Raw genomic sequence first — 14821 nt, 5'->3', positions numbered from 1 at the left:
TCCAGTCCTTTAGGCAGAGAACTTATCCTGGGTGAAAGCGACCTGGCTGTGTCATCTAAGAGGTTAGGAGGCAGGGTACCATATAGCAATCTTACGAGTTCTGGATGCAGGGAAAAGGTGAAAGCAAAAGCAAGTGCTGGTATCTGCTGAGTGCACCTGTGGATTAACTCCATAGTACTGTATATGTGGGCTGAAGTTGATTGTGCTTTTCCTTCCCATGTGCCTGTGCAAGCAAGCCAGCTAAATGCACACGGTACTGGCATGGAGACTTGGTGTTGAATGTGCTCTTTATACCACACACATTAGCAAATTCTACCAAAAATACCCCCAATTCTGCCCAGCACAGAACAAATGAATGGAGCTAAAGGCTGCCAGCAGGCTGGAGAAATTGGCCCTGACTTGGGCAAACAGCTCTAAAAGAAATAGGGAAGACTGGAAGATGTCTTCATAGAGTCAAACACACTCTTAGTCACGTCTTTGTTAATAACTGCTGTTTGTCTGCTAACTTGGCACAAGGTATGTTTGATGCATGATTTTTCACAAAGATTAAAAAAAAAATTTTAAAAAAAATCATTTTGTGGCTTAGGCTAGTAAAGCTACAAAGGCTAAAAGCCTCAGATTATAGATTATTCTTTGGTCTACCTCATTACATACCTTGTGTGGCAATTTATTATGGGAAAAAAATACCTAATTAAATTTATTATGCTTTGATTTTTTTAACTTATTTAATTTAAAACTTCCCAAATTATGTTATTTATTATGGCATGACCATTGTTAATGAAGCTCAGAAAATGTACTGTTGGATAACTTCATGTAAAGGTGATGAAGCAGAGCAGAATCAGGGATTATGTTTTCAGAATTCTGATGCAAAAAAGCCTGAAATAAATGCAAGTTGTGAGCATTTGGAACAGAGGGTGTTTTCATTGTAATTATTTCAGACTGCATGCTGATTGCAGAAGATTAACATAAATAGGAGTTGTTATTGCAGAGGTTTCTATTCTTGCTAGGAAATCCCTTGAATATAGGAAACGGAATTAAAAACATGAAGATTCTGTACCACAGAATCATAACTTCTGTTTTTTTTTCTTCTATTTTTTTTTCTACTTAGATATACCAAAATAAAACATAAATAAAACATCTTTAGATGTCCTTGAAGGAAAAACACTATTCTTCTCCAGTAACATGACAAAACATCAAGGTATAACCTCACAGCCCAGGAGAGAGTGTTTTGGCAGATATTTGCTCTTCCCTCTCAGAAGTGCCCTTATATTACATGGCATGAGGCTACCCTCCAGAGCCTACAGTTCTAGCTGCAGGCCATGTAGTCAGTACAATAAAAACCATAGCAATTAGCAGCTTTTAACTTCCTCTCCCCTCCATTCACAACAGCTAATTGGACACATAAACAATTCACATCTAATTTCAATTATTTTCTACTCCCTTTCCGCATTAAGCAGTGGCAAAAATTAATGTACTACAATCCATTTAGTCTGGAAAAATAAAAGTCTTCTTTCTGATTTTTTTTTTATAAAAACCAGAAGTAGATAAAAATATCTGATGATGGTACTGGAATTATGTATAACACATCTCATTACATCTTTACTTCAGTTTTTATAATTTGCCTTGTATCAACAGGATCACAACATGGAAAAACCAAGAAGAAAAGTAAATGGCTCAAGGCTGGGTTCTTTGAATGTATGATGAGGTCTATTACTGTAACACTTTTGGTTGTTTGGTTAGTTGGTTGGTTTGTTTTAAGGAGAATTAGACATCTATACAAGCTCTTTGGTTATTCGTGTGCCAGCTGTATGAAGTACAGTATCTTCTACACTCGCATAATGTAAGAGTCAAAGACGCTACCTGTTCAAATGAGTGTGGCTACAGTGATCAGCATAGTATCTCTCTATAGGCTGCATATTATCTCTTATTGTTCTGTACTAAACACGATACCTATAGGTCATAAGGAGCTTTCCATACATAAACACACCTCCACATATGCTGTCTTGCAGTCACAAACGGCATGGTGGTCAGCCACACCACCGCTGGCCAGACCCTAGACCTTCACCCCTCTGCCTGGAGACCAAGGGGCTGTGAGCATCTTCTCTTAAAATTCTTCAGCCCCATGTTTGCTCTGTACTGCATGGTGCCAGGAGTGGGGTCAACCCTAAGCCCAGTTTTCTTGTCCTGGGGAGGACTTCTGCCTCAGACTTGCTGTGCTGCAGGGCCATTACGCACCAGAAGATGGGGTTGGGACTCCAGGCACTGTCACCACCCGCCCCAGCCAGGAGATGGGCCTGGCCCCTTCCCAAAAGACATCAGGCCAAGAAGGAGGGAGGTCACACTGTGGCCAGCAGTTCAAGCACTGCCAGGAAGCAGAAGTCAATGGAGCACGTCTGTCTCACAGTGCAGACACTGCTGTTGTGCTTAGCTAAGGCAGTTTTAGTAGCAAGCTCCACTGACAGCATAGCACATCTCATACACCAAATTTGTCCCTCTGTTTCAATGTTATGAAACAGTTCCATCGACTGCAGATCGGGTACAGCTTTAAAATAAAATGTACTAGCACAAAAACAGCAGCCCTGTCTAACATTTACAGAGAGACTTTCAGCGCAGCGGATCTCATGAGATTCATTTATTTATTTATTTAAGTCTTTCCAAGCCCACTGTGTAATGCCACAGGTTTTCCAAGAGTAGCTAAGGGTAGAGTTTGGGTCCCTGCACATATGATTTCTTCTAGTCACTCCTAACTGCAAGGGGTGAGCTGCTGACAGAGCACAGAAGCAATTCTACATAAAAACATTGCAGAAAAGGGGAAGATCTGTTGCAGTGGCAGAGGGATTCACCACAAGCAGGACACAACCACTGGGGTTTCAAAAAAAGAGGGAACAAGCGATAAATAAGAGAGCATTGCTCCTCCTGGAACACAGAACAGTAGGGTTGCAGCAGAAAATTTACCATACATGCAGAGGGGAGGGAGGATTTATGGGCACAATTACAAATTCCGCAAATCCTTTCCAAAGGACTGTCCTTGAACAAGTGAAGCAAGATCCCAATCTCCCCAAACTAACTACATCACAGGGCTCGGCAGGAATAAAATGCATTTTACAGCTGTCACTTTTATCATTTTAAACAGAATCTTGTTTTAGCAGCCTGTCAGATGACAAGGGTAGATATGAATTCAATAGATAATACTGAAGACCAGAAATAGTTATTTCAAATATTTTTATATTGCAAGTTAGAAACAATACTTCACTTCCCGTTTGGATATATGGTGTGTCCAAATCAGTATGATTATTATCCATTCCTAAGGTGCTTTCATTATGATTTTGCATACAACTGTCACAAACTGAGACAGCATGCACATTATATCTGCACTTACATCTGCTATGGTTTACACCCACCTTAATCAAAGCGACTTCCACAAGCTCAGATTTATGCAGGTTTACCTCAGATCTCTAAATGCAAGTGATTCTCAAGCAAGAAAAGCAATACTGATGTTTCCAAAACAAATAACAATCTAATGACTAATGGGAACACCTCCGAACAAACCCGGTCTTGGATTTGAACCTACAGACTTTTCTGTGCCTCCTCTTCCCCATAAAAAAAAACCCTCTGAAGGTGACACCTTTTAGACAGGGGAAAACATAGCTTTAAAAAAGCAGCAGTAATGAAAAGTGAAGAGAGAAAGATCAAAATAAAATAGTAAAAAGGTTAGGGACTGTAAACACTCTCATAAGTGTCCAAATATTTGCAAGGAAAATTACACAAAGTTTACTTTTGATTAACTCACTACATTGCTATACTACAATAAAACATTTCTTCATCCTTCATTGGGAAACACAGAGGTGCTGCTTTTGTTTAAGCCTTCTGAAGACTTTTCTAAAGTACCACTTGAGAATACCTTAACTTCTGGTTCACAATGGTCTTTTTCCCTTGAGAAAGGAAAGACACACACCTCCCATTTCAGACCTCCTAAGCTGACTCGCATCTTCCAGAACTATTTTTCTTGATTGTGCCAACATCTCTGATGGACTTTGTTCTTTAAACATTACTTTGGTCCAGAGAAAAATTGGAACAAAGATTTACAAGGTCGGGGCAGGGGGAAGAAACACCTGGCAAGTTACAGATTTCAGAACTTCATTGCACAACTATCACAGGGGACTCCCTCACTACTGAGATCAGTGAAAGCTCACAGAAGCACCCTCCCCAAAACCATGCCACTAAGGGAAAAGAATTGAGCACTTTTCTCGGTAAGGTTTTAGAGGAGATCTCCTGGAGCCGTGAATCAGAACCTTGTGCAAGCCACAGCAAACAAAACATCTTCAACTCACACTGCCAATACTCGTGTTAAAAACTCAATGGAAGTATTGTAGTGCACAGCAAGTGTAGTTTGGCAGCAGCAGGTACTTACAACAGGTCATGATTCCCTTTGTACTTTGGACCAGTCACATAGCCAATAAAAAACCTCCTCATTTATAGAAAAGTTCAGCCTTTAACTTGATTTTTAAGATGCTAACTTCTCAGGGAAGCCCGTGGCTCTGAGCCTTTCACAGAGAGACAGAGCTCCCGTCTGAGAAGCTTTCCTGGGATTAGGGGCTCCGCAGCTTGCCCCTTGTACCAGTGTCTATGTGTCAGCCCTGATTAATCACCATGCCCTGTGCACACCCAAAATGCCAGTTTTCCCTGGGACAAAGAATACACCTCCAACAGGCCTGCCAAGAAATAACTCTAGGCTTAATAAGGAAATGCTTTACCATTAGCAGGAAGTTTTATCTTTTACCTCTTGACAGAGATTTACAAATCTTACATAAAATGTTTCAGCATGCCCTGATATTTCTGCCCTCCTTTTCTTCAGCCATGTCTTCTTACACAGGTATTTGATCTGGTACATCCCTCTAAGCTCTTCATAGACAGCACTGCCCTCTCAGGTCGCCCCTATAGCTGACAAATGCAAGCCCAATCCAAGGAATACTGACCCCATTGCCTCTGGACAATTATTGCTAACAGAGGCTGGCTTTTATGTTTGGTTGGTTTGGGCTATTTTTCTGGTGATGGTGTTGTCTTTTTTGTTTTGTTTTGTTTTGTTTCTGGATGGGCAGAAAAATGGATTTTCGCCTTCAGAGGAACCCACACTTCAGTAGAGGTCAAACACCTAATTTAAAAAGTGAAGGCTTTCACCAGCAAGAGGAACTACAGCACAGTGTAAGGACCCAAGGTGAACTTTGTAATGTCAAGCAAAGTCCCTGGAGGAAAGAGCTGTTCCCCAAAGCGGTGTTCAGGCATGCTCATAGGTGCATCCCACCCTTGTGACAGCAGGGCTCATCACCCATTTACCCTTACCATGCTGAAATTAAGCCTCCAGCATCACTGCTGCTGCAGGGCAGCCCATTACCTGACTTTCAGCCCCATTTTCTTTGCTTGTTATCACATCTGTAGTAATAGTAAGTAATAGAATAGTAATTTTCTTCTTATCGTATTTGAGGAATACAGTGTTCCTCTCTAATCTGAAAAAGCAAAGGCTATGGCACAGGAAACAGGTTTCAGTGGGTTTACACAAGGAGCTTTTTTTTCCCCATTCTGGTGTGAAGATGATGAACAGATAATAAAGTTTACGTGTTATTATATAGATTTTGTTTTGGAAGTGAAAACACAGAGAACTTATTTCTAATTTCCTTTTTTTCCAGGTTCATTCTTTATTTAGTAAGAACTATAAAAATCTCTTGAGAAAGTAATATATTCAAGACTAATAAAATCCAAGTACAAAGTATTTTCAAAGGCAGCTTAGGTACAATTATTAAGTTGTCAAATAAAAACATCTAGTCTAAGTTATATTGGAGGAGGGACAAAGTTTACAGCTAATTTCTCAGGCCGAAATGGAACAATTTCCAGGAGCAAGTCTACTATCCATAAGTGCCTCTAGGAAACACCACAAACAGCGAGGTGTATGGGTTAAAACAGTGAAGAAAAGAGTAGGCATAAGAAGCCCACCCCTCACTAATCTCTTATTTTCACTATGGCACACCTTCTGCTGTCAGCCTCCATTTACTCGCACCAATTGACCCCAACATGCTCAGTATCTGTAATTAAAATGCTTATTTTTTTTTTTCCCTAGACAGGAATATTGAAGTGCACTTTCCTAATACCTGTTCCTTAGAAGTTAAATTTCCCTCTGTCAGCCATGATGTTTAAGTGACTAAAAAGTTACCTCGTCAGAGCCCTTTACCTGCAACTGTGTGCTCCAAAATGAAGAAACAGCAGGGTCAGAAGGGCTGAGACTGCATGCTTGTAGAGCTCCAATAGCTCCTGCATACACACACATCACATCTACATTTACAAATATGCTACTTCTACTACAAAATAGACATTTATTAAATTCATCAGCATTTTAAACCACGCATTTTATATATTTTTAGGAGAAGGGTACTAATCGTATATATTTAAGTGAGGAAACAGCAGACGCAAAAGAAGCTGGGATGGGTACTTGGTACAGTAGCCAAGTGAATGGAAGAACACAGGGTCACAGAGTCGGCCCCTTGTTCCCAATTGCTTTGCACTAATGAAGTTAATGACTGATGCTGCACAGAGCGGGTAGAAAGCACTATTCTGCAAGCCTTAGAGTATTTTAATCTCCGTTTGCAAAAGCCCAAGTGACTACACAGGATTCAAAAGCTGCAATCCAGCGCTTTTAGAACCAGAATTTAAAATTAGCGATTTTAGAACACATGATTAAAATTGCTCTATTAAAACACCAAACAACCAGGACACAACAACTGCAGTCAGCAAGATTCTTTCAGGGAACCTATGGAAGGCCACAGCTTACCCACTCTGCATCTCTACAGGAGAGAAAATAAAGGAGCCGTGCCACCTGCAGCATCCTCATTTACCTCATTTTTTTTTCTAATGATTCCCCAGCTAACTCAAACACCCATAAACTTCTTGAAGCAATTTACTTATCATCAAAGCATTGTTTCACAAGTTGTGCATGTTGCAGTGAAAACATTAAGACAAAAGCACATGAAGATGACAGTGCATGGAGAGAATTTCTCTCCAGGAAGGCTACATTCTGCTCTGGAGAAGACACAGAGTCCGTCAAAGTATGCTTGTGTGCAGTGACACAGCTGTACTGGAAGTCAAAAATTGAATGATATTTTTTTACACAAACTCATACTGAAATTTATGCCAAAAAGCTTTTATTGGATCTAATCTGCAGTCTGATTTAATATCAAGAAAGGCACCAAGCACAACAACTTTTTGTCTGTAAATAAAATAAATCCACATTTGTGAACTGAAAACAGCAGCAAAGGTGTAACAGCAAATAACAAATTACTAGTCTACGAGAAAGAGCCGTTCTCAGGCAACAAAGACAGCAGGCAAGAGGGTATGTCAGCTACTGCTGCACAAACCAGATCAAAAGAGCAGCTCACAGCTGATACGTCCATAGCTCTTCATGCAGCATGACAATGAGAAGGGCTGAGAAAATATTAGACGATCCAACAGCATGGATTCAATTTTTAACAGATTCATGCAAGCATTTTTTTTTGTTGTTCACCACCACGGGAAGTTGCAATGCTACTGACACCGCACAGTTGACTGTTGTTGTTCAATGTGTTAAAAAAAAAAAACCACCCTGCTATAATTAAGGGAATTGCTTGGCCTCTGTCCATTTTGTTCCACACTGCTGCCTCACACTTGTTCAAAGAACTGAGAAAATTTGTTGAAAATGTAGCAGATAGTGGGAAAAAAAAAAAAAAAAAATGTTACGCTTGACTGGTTCAAATTAGGCAGTATTTGTACAGATGGAGCACCTGCCGTGACTGGCAAGAAGAACAGTCGTGTCGCTTTGCAAGAAAAGTTTTTGGATCGAAAGTTATTGAAATACCATTTGTATCCATCAAGATTTTTTTTCTGAGCCAAAGACTGAGGTTTCTTACATATCTAAATCCTGTCATCTCTTCCTCTAGCAAAATAAGTATTTATGCACGAGAGCTGCCAATAAGCATACCATGTAATTGATGAAAATGATGAGCAGAATACATACACAATGTCTTCTGTCAAAGGGCAAAAACTGTGAAAGATTCTGAAAACAATGAATGACTGATACAATCTCCAGAAATAATTAACCTTTTCAATGGCAAGTCTCCTTAAGAACAAAAACGGGATTAGAGATCTGGTCTGCACAAACATGACATCTCAGTTTAGCAGCCTCAATATGCACTTACAGGTGCACTTTGTGCAACCAGATTGTCCACTGGTTGTATGCTTTCATCCCTGTGCTGCTTTCAAATCAAACGTGAGATGTCCTTACTCAATTTGAAATGGTGTGCTTAAGAAATTGGCAGCCTTTGAGAGGTGACAACTGAAGTTCTGGGATTTACTGTGAAACGGTATTTCCAGAGTTGTTTCATTCTTAGTTAGAAGGTTGTAGAAAAGAACAATTTCCCATTCATACCCCTTTGTGTAATGTCATTTGAAACAGTATGGAATTTCTCTGCGTTAACAAGGGTGAGATATTCTTGCAGCAACAGAGTGAAGATCTATACTTTTATCTGCAAAACAGGACTAGGTACACCCAGAGAACAGCAAAATCCAAAAATGAGTACTTAAAAGAAGTTTTTCTCTTACACATGCCTTCCCTTTCAGTGCTTCCACAGATTAGGAATGACACATATTCATGAAGAGTAATATCCTATTGTTAAAAATAGACTGTTCAAAAATCACCAATTTTCATCTTAATGACTTTGTGTCAACAAAGCTGGAAACAAGGGCAAAAAGGATGTTTAGAAGCTCGGACTATTTGAGGGTTGCAATGGCAGCTGTACTCTGTTCACTTCAGAAAAAAAGAACTAAGGGTCATTCTCTTTTTGACACTAATAATGATAAATTATGTTTAACAATACAGAGAATCAAGATAAATTTTAAAGACCAATTACAGCACATCTAGGGAAAAAATAAAACAAAAAACAACAAACGACCAAACCCTAGCCACACCTGCTAAAAGACCAAGCCTTGTAAATTAGTGGTTCCTGGTCCTGTGATCAGCCTCCTGCCTTTGACTATTTTCCCTCCTTTTGAACTCCTAAATTTGTAAATATCTATTCAAATTTTTTCTTCTTGACAAATACCATTTTTTCCTGGACAGAGCAAAATATAGGAGCACATACACATTTCAAAATAAAAACTTCAGACTAAAAATGTATTACACAATCTGTGTTTAGATGTGTATGAATTATTATTTTTTTTTTGAAGGTAACAGTGTATCAAAAAATGCATATATACTGTTATGTGAAGAATTAAAATACAATTCAAATGGAATTCTACATGGAATAAATTTTCATTGTCCAACATGGAATAAAAATAGGCAAAAAGTCAAGAATGTAAACACTTACAGGTTATATTTTTTGGTTGTTTTTAATGTTCATAAGCCAAAGTTTCATCAATGAAAGATATAACCACCATTACTTCATTAACTACATACAATCTAGCAAGCAACTTCAGGGTAGATTTTTGTTGCAGTTCCTCTTCTAATAAGAAGTACTTGCCTAAAACAAATCTCAATATATGTTATATATTTTGTTCTTTAGGGAAGAAGAGTACTTGCACAAACTGAAAATTGTACACCCAGTGCTTCTGTTTATTTTTAATTATGATGTTTTTTGCAATAGCAAACAGCATTGATTCATTTGAATGCCCAAAGGCTTCACCATTTGCAAAGGCTGCATATTATTCACATGCACATAGATTTGTATATTTTTAAAGTATTAAAAAATACTTCATATGAAGTACATATGGAAGCAAATTCTATCCAAGCAATACACATTTTTAATCTAGATGAGTGAAAAAACAAAAGCAAAAACAAAACAAGAAAATAAATATGTTTTTGCTTTTCATGTGTCCTATTAACTCCCAGTACAAACCTATAAAGCAGTCATTCAAGCTCTCTAATGAAATGCTGAATAGCCACAACGTTTACATACAAAACAACCTTAGCTAGTATAGTTGCAAAAGTAGGTAACCGAATTTTTGTAAACTGGGAAGAAAAAAAAAAAAAAAAAAAAAAAAAAAGTCTGCCTTTAAACTCAAAGGTATTATTTGCTGGAGGAAGGAGAGAAAAGTAACTTTCACTGCAACTTTGACAGAAGAGAAAATGATAACGCCATTAAAACTAACAGCATCCACAAAGTATACCTCTTCTTAGGACAGTCTATCACCAAGGCACACATCTGTAAAAACACTCTCCCAATTCACCGTGGTTGTACAACCGAAGGAAGAAACAGGAACATGGAGCGACCCCAAGGCAAAGAACATGCTGTGTCAGACTCCCACAATTTGAGTAGAAGACAGGCTGCTCTGTAAGTGCTGCAATGCACAGATTTATACAGACAATATTTTCCAAACCAAAAGCTCTATAGAAAATGTAAGCCCATCCCCTGTCCCTTTGATCTCTGCCCGTCTACCTTCTACTTTCCTTACACACTGTTTCCCTCTCTCAACTTTCTGTTTATTGTTTGTCTCTCCTTTTACTGTATAACCAGACTTTTCATTTATTGTTCCTTAAATAATTAAACAGTCTCCATTTGCTTTGCTGCTTCCAGGCTGGAGCAGCAACCCATTTATGTGCTATCAGTCACTTCTATCACCTTTCACTTTCTCATGTTATTGTACCTTCATAGTACTATTTAGCAGGCTGAGATCAACTTTCTTCTTCTTTTCAAAGGGTAAGTAAGCAGCTTTATGAAACTTTTATTAATGTTATTAACTGGATGAAATGTATTTTAAACACACATGAGGTAGTTGAACAGACCCTGAAAAGCAGAGGTAAACCACAATCAAGTGTATCAAGAACTGTAGTGCTAATTTTCATTTCTGTTCAAGTAAATTCCAATTACCCAGTTGAATGTGTCTCTGAAAAAGGCCTTTTACCAGCACCATTTACTCAAGAGGCATTTTTATCTCCTCTCTATCTGTGGAGCTGAGACACAAAAAGCTAAGTCGATTCCCTCGGCAAGGCTGAAGCCATCTGAATCTGCCTGGCCACAGCATCTTTTCCAAAGTCCCTGGGCAAGCCCCTGGCACAGCAGGGAGCTGAGCCAAAGGGCTGTGCTGCAACCCCACCAACCACTTCATCCTTCGGAAAGGCTAAAGTCACACATTCTTGTTTTCATCCTTATAAAAGTTCACACTGTCCAGAGAGAAATAATAATTAAGCTAGAATTGCCTTTTCCTTGCTGATAGAAGGCAGGACTCAGGAGCTGTGCCAATCCTCACAGTACAAGTCTTTCCCCATGTCCGGCGTTGGAGTTAGTGTGGAAAGAAGCTAATATTAAAAACGAACCTGCTTGCTGAAGAACAGAACATTTAAACACCCAGGAGAGAGGGAAAATAAGCTGTTTTCTTTTTCAGTAGCAGTAAGTGTTGTGTTCTTCAAAGTTCAACCTAGGTCTCTGCAAAACATGCCTGTGCAGGCTACAAATGCAGCCTCATCTGTAGGGATAAACAACAGCAGCCACCAGTGGAAAGTACGGACACAGGGACACCAGTAACCACAGAAATCTTGGTGAAGCAGGAGGATACATCTTTAATCTTTGTGAAGTAACAAGAACCTTCTCCACTGTGGGGTTGGCAACTGTTTATCTAGGGCATGAACTCAAATGAAGCAGTGAGTAAAACTGCTATCACACCACGCTGCTTTTTCCCTCGGATGCCCGCAGCTCTCCGTTGTGCATCCAGACTAACAAACTGCACCAGGACAGAGGCAGCACAGAAACCTCTTAGGAAAGGTGCTGGATTAAAACTAGAAGCAGAGATTAAATTCTCCAGATGAGAAGACCTCTGAATTTAACGCTATCTCACCTACACCACATTGGATTTAAGAGTAGAGGGCACCCTTGTTCATGCATGTACTTCAGAGAGTAATCCATTTAAAAATACTTACTGAGTGTGCTGAGAAATTCTTATATTCTTACTGCTTGGAGTTTCTGTAGATGCATTAACTTTTGATTCTTACCAGCACTGAAGTATTCAACCAAGTCTCCACTTGCAGGAGGTTTCTTTTAGTAAATAAGCTAATATTTAAAAAGAGTTGGTCAAACAAGCCAAGGTAAATGCTATGTGTTCCATGAACTCCAATAATTTATTCTTGGCTCAAAACATCATCCTTTTAAAATAAGGTTCTCTTTAGCATTATAAGTTTCTGAATTTCATAGCTTTGTAAGATTTTTCTCTACCTATACTAAAAAAATGTACTGGATGAAGCAAAACCATAGATTGTTGCTAGCCACATAACACTAAATTAATCCGCATTCTCAAACCAGGACTGATCCAAAGACCACACATGCAGATGACAACAAGGACCGTACTTACATTTAAATCCTGTAAGTGATCACAGATACAATATTCTACGCTGAGGAAAAGCTGCTTCCTTAGTCCACCTTTTAATTAACTGGAACGGTAACAACACATATTTCTGCACATTTTCCTGCTTCTTAAATTATTCATTTCCTTAAAGGGTTTGACACCTTCCTGCCAGTGAAATAACTCCTTGTGTTACTCCTATAGATATTGCTAGCGAAGAAACAGGAAATTCCTTAAAAGCTAGACTTTGAGGTGCCTTATTACTTAAGTGAACATCTAAAGGTGACTCTGTAACAGAAAAATACATTTTCTCTGTGATTAGACACCCAAGTTTGCACTATAAATAAGGCTAATTTCATAAGTTTCAATTCAAATGATTGGAGATTATTTCCTGAGTTGCTTTATGATGTGTTTGCTCTGTAGTTACCAGGTTCTAATGTGGCTTCAGCATGAGCAGGAGAAGATTCCCATCTTCTAAAAGATTTTAAATAAAGACCCTGTAAAGCACGTGGCAGAGACAAACCACAGATGTATCCTCAAACATCTTGCTATTGTTTTTATCTGTAGCAAAGCTCTCACGTACTTTACTAGCACATGATTTACTAGTACTCTGGATTGGATCCAGAGTACAAACACATATGCCTATTAAATGATATTTGTATTTTGATTTTGATTTCTCCTTTGAGCCAAAACACACTGATTCTTGACAGCAGCAGCTACGATCCTTCTTCTCATACACTCAGGCCCTGACCTCCAAGATGCTGAGCAGCTTCAACTCACCACAGGTCAATGGAAAATCCACAGGAGATCGCCTTTCTCAGACCAAAGTCAGCACCGCTTTCACAGCAGATCTCAGGGAAAGCGAGATCAGGGCTGTGACCCAACCAGCAATAGCTGAATAAATGTGAAAGATCTGGACTTAACCCCAGGCTCTTCTACTGGAGCCAAAGCCCTCCCATCAGTACCAACAGGCACGTCGCCACACGGAACCTATGCTGGAACTATCTGACAACGGGCCCAGTCCTGCTGGCTTGAGTCATCAGAGGATTACCTGTAGGAGTAATCCCATAGAAACCCATGGCAACTCGCACAAATCAGGGCTGCGGAATCAGCTAAGCAATCACACTGGTATCGTTAATTCCAAGCAAGATACAGAAACTAAACTAGACAATCAGACTCTGAACGTAGCATAGATTTTGCAAATGAGTTTATTCTACAGCTTAATTACTTTGTTCTTTCCATCTAAATCAAACTAGAAACCCATTGTGTGCCTGTCCTTTTAATTTACTGAGAAGAATACTAAAACACAAGCCATATGAACACTGTGGTTTTCTGTATGAAAGCCTCAAGTTACTGCTCACGGAGGGGCGTGACACACACCTTGCAATTCCAATGTACAGATTGGTAGACAGATGACCACAAGAAGTTGTTCCCAGTTATTTTTCAGCATTCAGAAAAGGTTATCCTCTAAAGGTACTCATCTTCCTTCCCTTGACAAATCTGCAACGTTTTCTCATGGTTATTATTTTTTAAATAATTACAGTAGCTTCAAAAGCATTAGCTTATTTTGTCATTTTCATAGATATGTAAATACCTCTGGGCTCACTTCTTTGAAGCAAGCAGTAAACGTTGTTTGCCCGGTTTTCATTCTGACTCTGCAAGTAGTTGGTTTATCCACGCTTTTCAAGTTATTTGGCTCTTTTCATTTCGCTGTCACACCATTTCTGCTCTCTAGGGACATTCAGAAAGACCGGGTGATAACCTGCAGACTGAACGGCTTTGCCATTTCCTAACGCGCGCTCTAAAAATCTTAACAATTTTTAAAGGAAGAAGCCGAGAAGAAAAGAAAAAATCCCGCTGGCACATCTGAGACATTTTCCAAATTTCTGGGGAGGGGAAATCCTGTCCGTGCGCATTGCCATGAAGGCGAGGGAAGAGCCTGCCGTTCCCAGCCCCCTCGCACACCCACCCCAAATACCCACCGCAAGCACCGGGGCATTTCCACGCCGGCTTTAGGGTCGCGGCCGTGCCCTACTGGGGGCTCCCACCCCCTGCGGAGCCCCCCGCCCCCGCGGGACCTCAACCGGTGGCCGCAGGGCTGTACCCGGGGGGGCTGCAGCTGCCCCCCGGTGCCTCCCCGGGCTGCGGGGCCGAGCGGTGCGGCTCACCTGGGCTCAGCGAGCGCCGCCGCTGCCCCTGCAGCCCGGCTGCCATTTGTTGCTCGCGTTCAGAGGGAGCTGCCCTCTCCTCCCCATCACCACCACCGCCGCCTGCTCGGCAGCAACTGGTCCCGGTAGGTGTCAAAGTGGAAAAACCCCAGGGCAGAGCAAACGGCGCCCTCCCGGCAAGGCGGGCACGGAGAGGGGTGCGCCTTTTACTCCGCTTTTTGGGATCGGGGCCGCGAGGCTCCGAGCAGGGGGTGGCAGCCCCCTCCCCGCAGCCTCCCCGCCCCTTCTCCCCCCCTTCCCCC

The 14821-nt window shown here is 40.5% G+C and overlaps 1 protein-coding gene across 1 annotated transcript in view; it reads right to left on the bottom strand.

The window, feature by feature from the left end:
* Window positions 1–13234, bottom strand: part of LRRC3B (leucine rich repeat containing 3B) — a 46075-nt gene extending 32841 nt beyond the window's left edge. Inside the window, exon 1 of the mRNA XM_035318252.1 lies at window positions 13132–13234. The gene's annotated coding sequence lies outside the window, so the exon portion shown is untranslated. The remainder of the gene's footprint in view (window positions 1–13131) is intronic.
* Window positions 13235–14821: the final 1587 nt, after the last annotated feature.

This window comes from Oxyura jamaicensis, chromosome 2, assembly GCF_011077185.1.
Source record: "Oxyura jamaicensis isolate SHBP4307 breed ruddy duck chromosome 2, BPBGC_Ojam_1.0, whole genome shotgun sequence".
Taxonomy (NCBI): domain Eukaryota; kingdom Metazoa; phylum Chordata; class Aves; order Anseriformes; family Anatidae; genus Oxyura; species Oxyura jamaicensis.
This window is presented reverse-complemented; position numbering and strand designations above follow the sequence as displayed.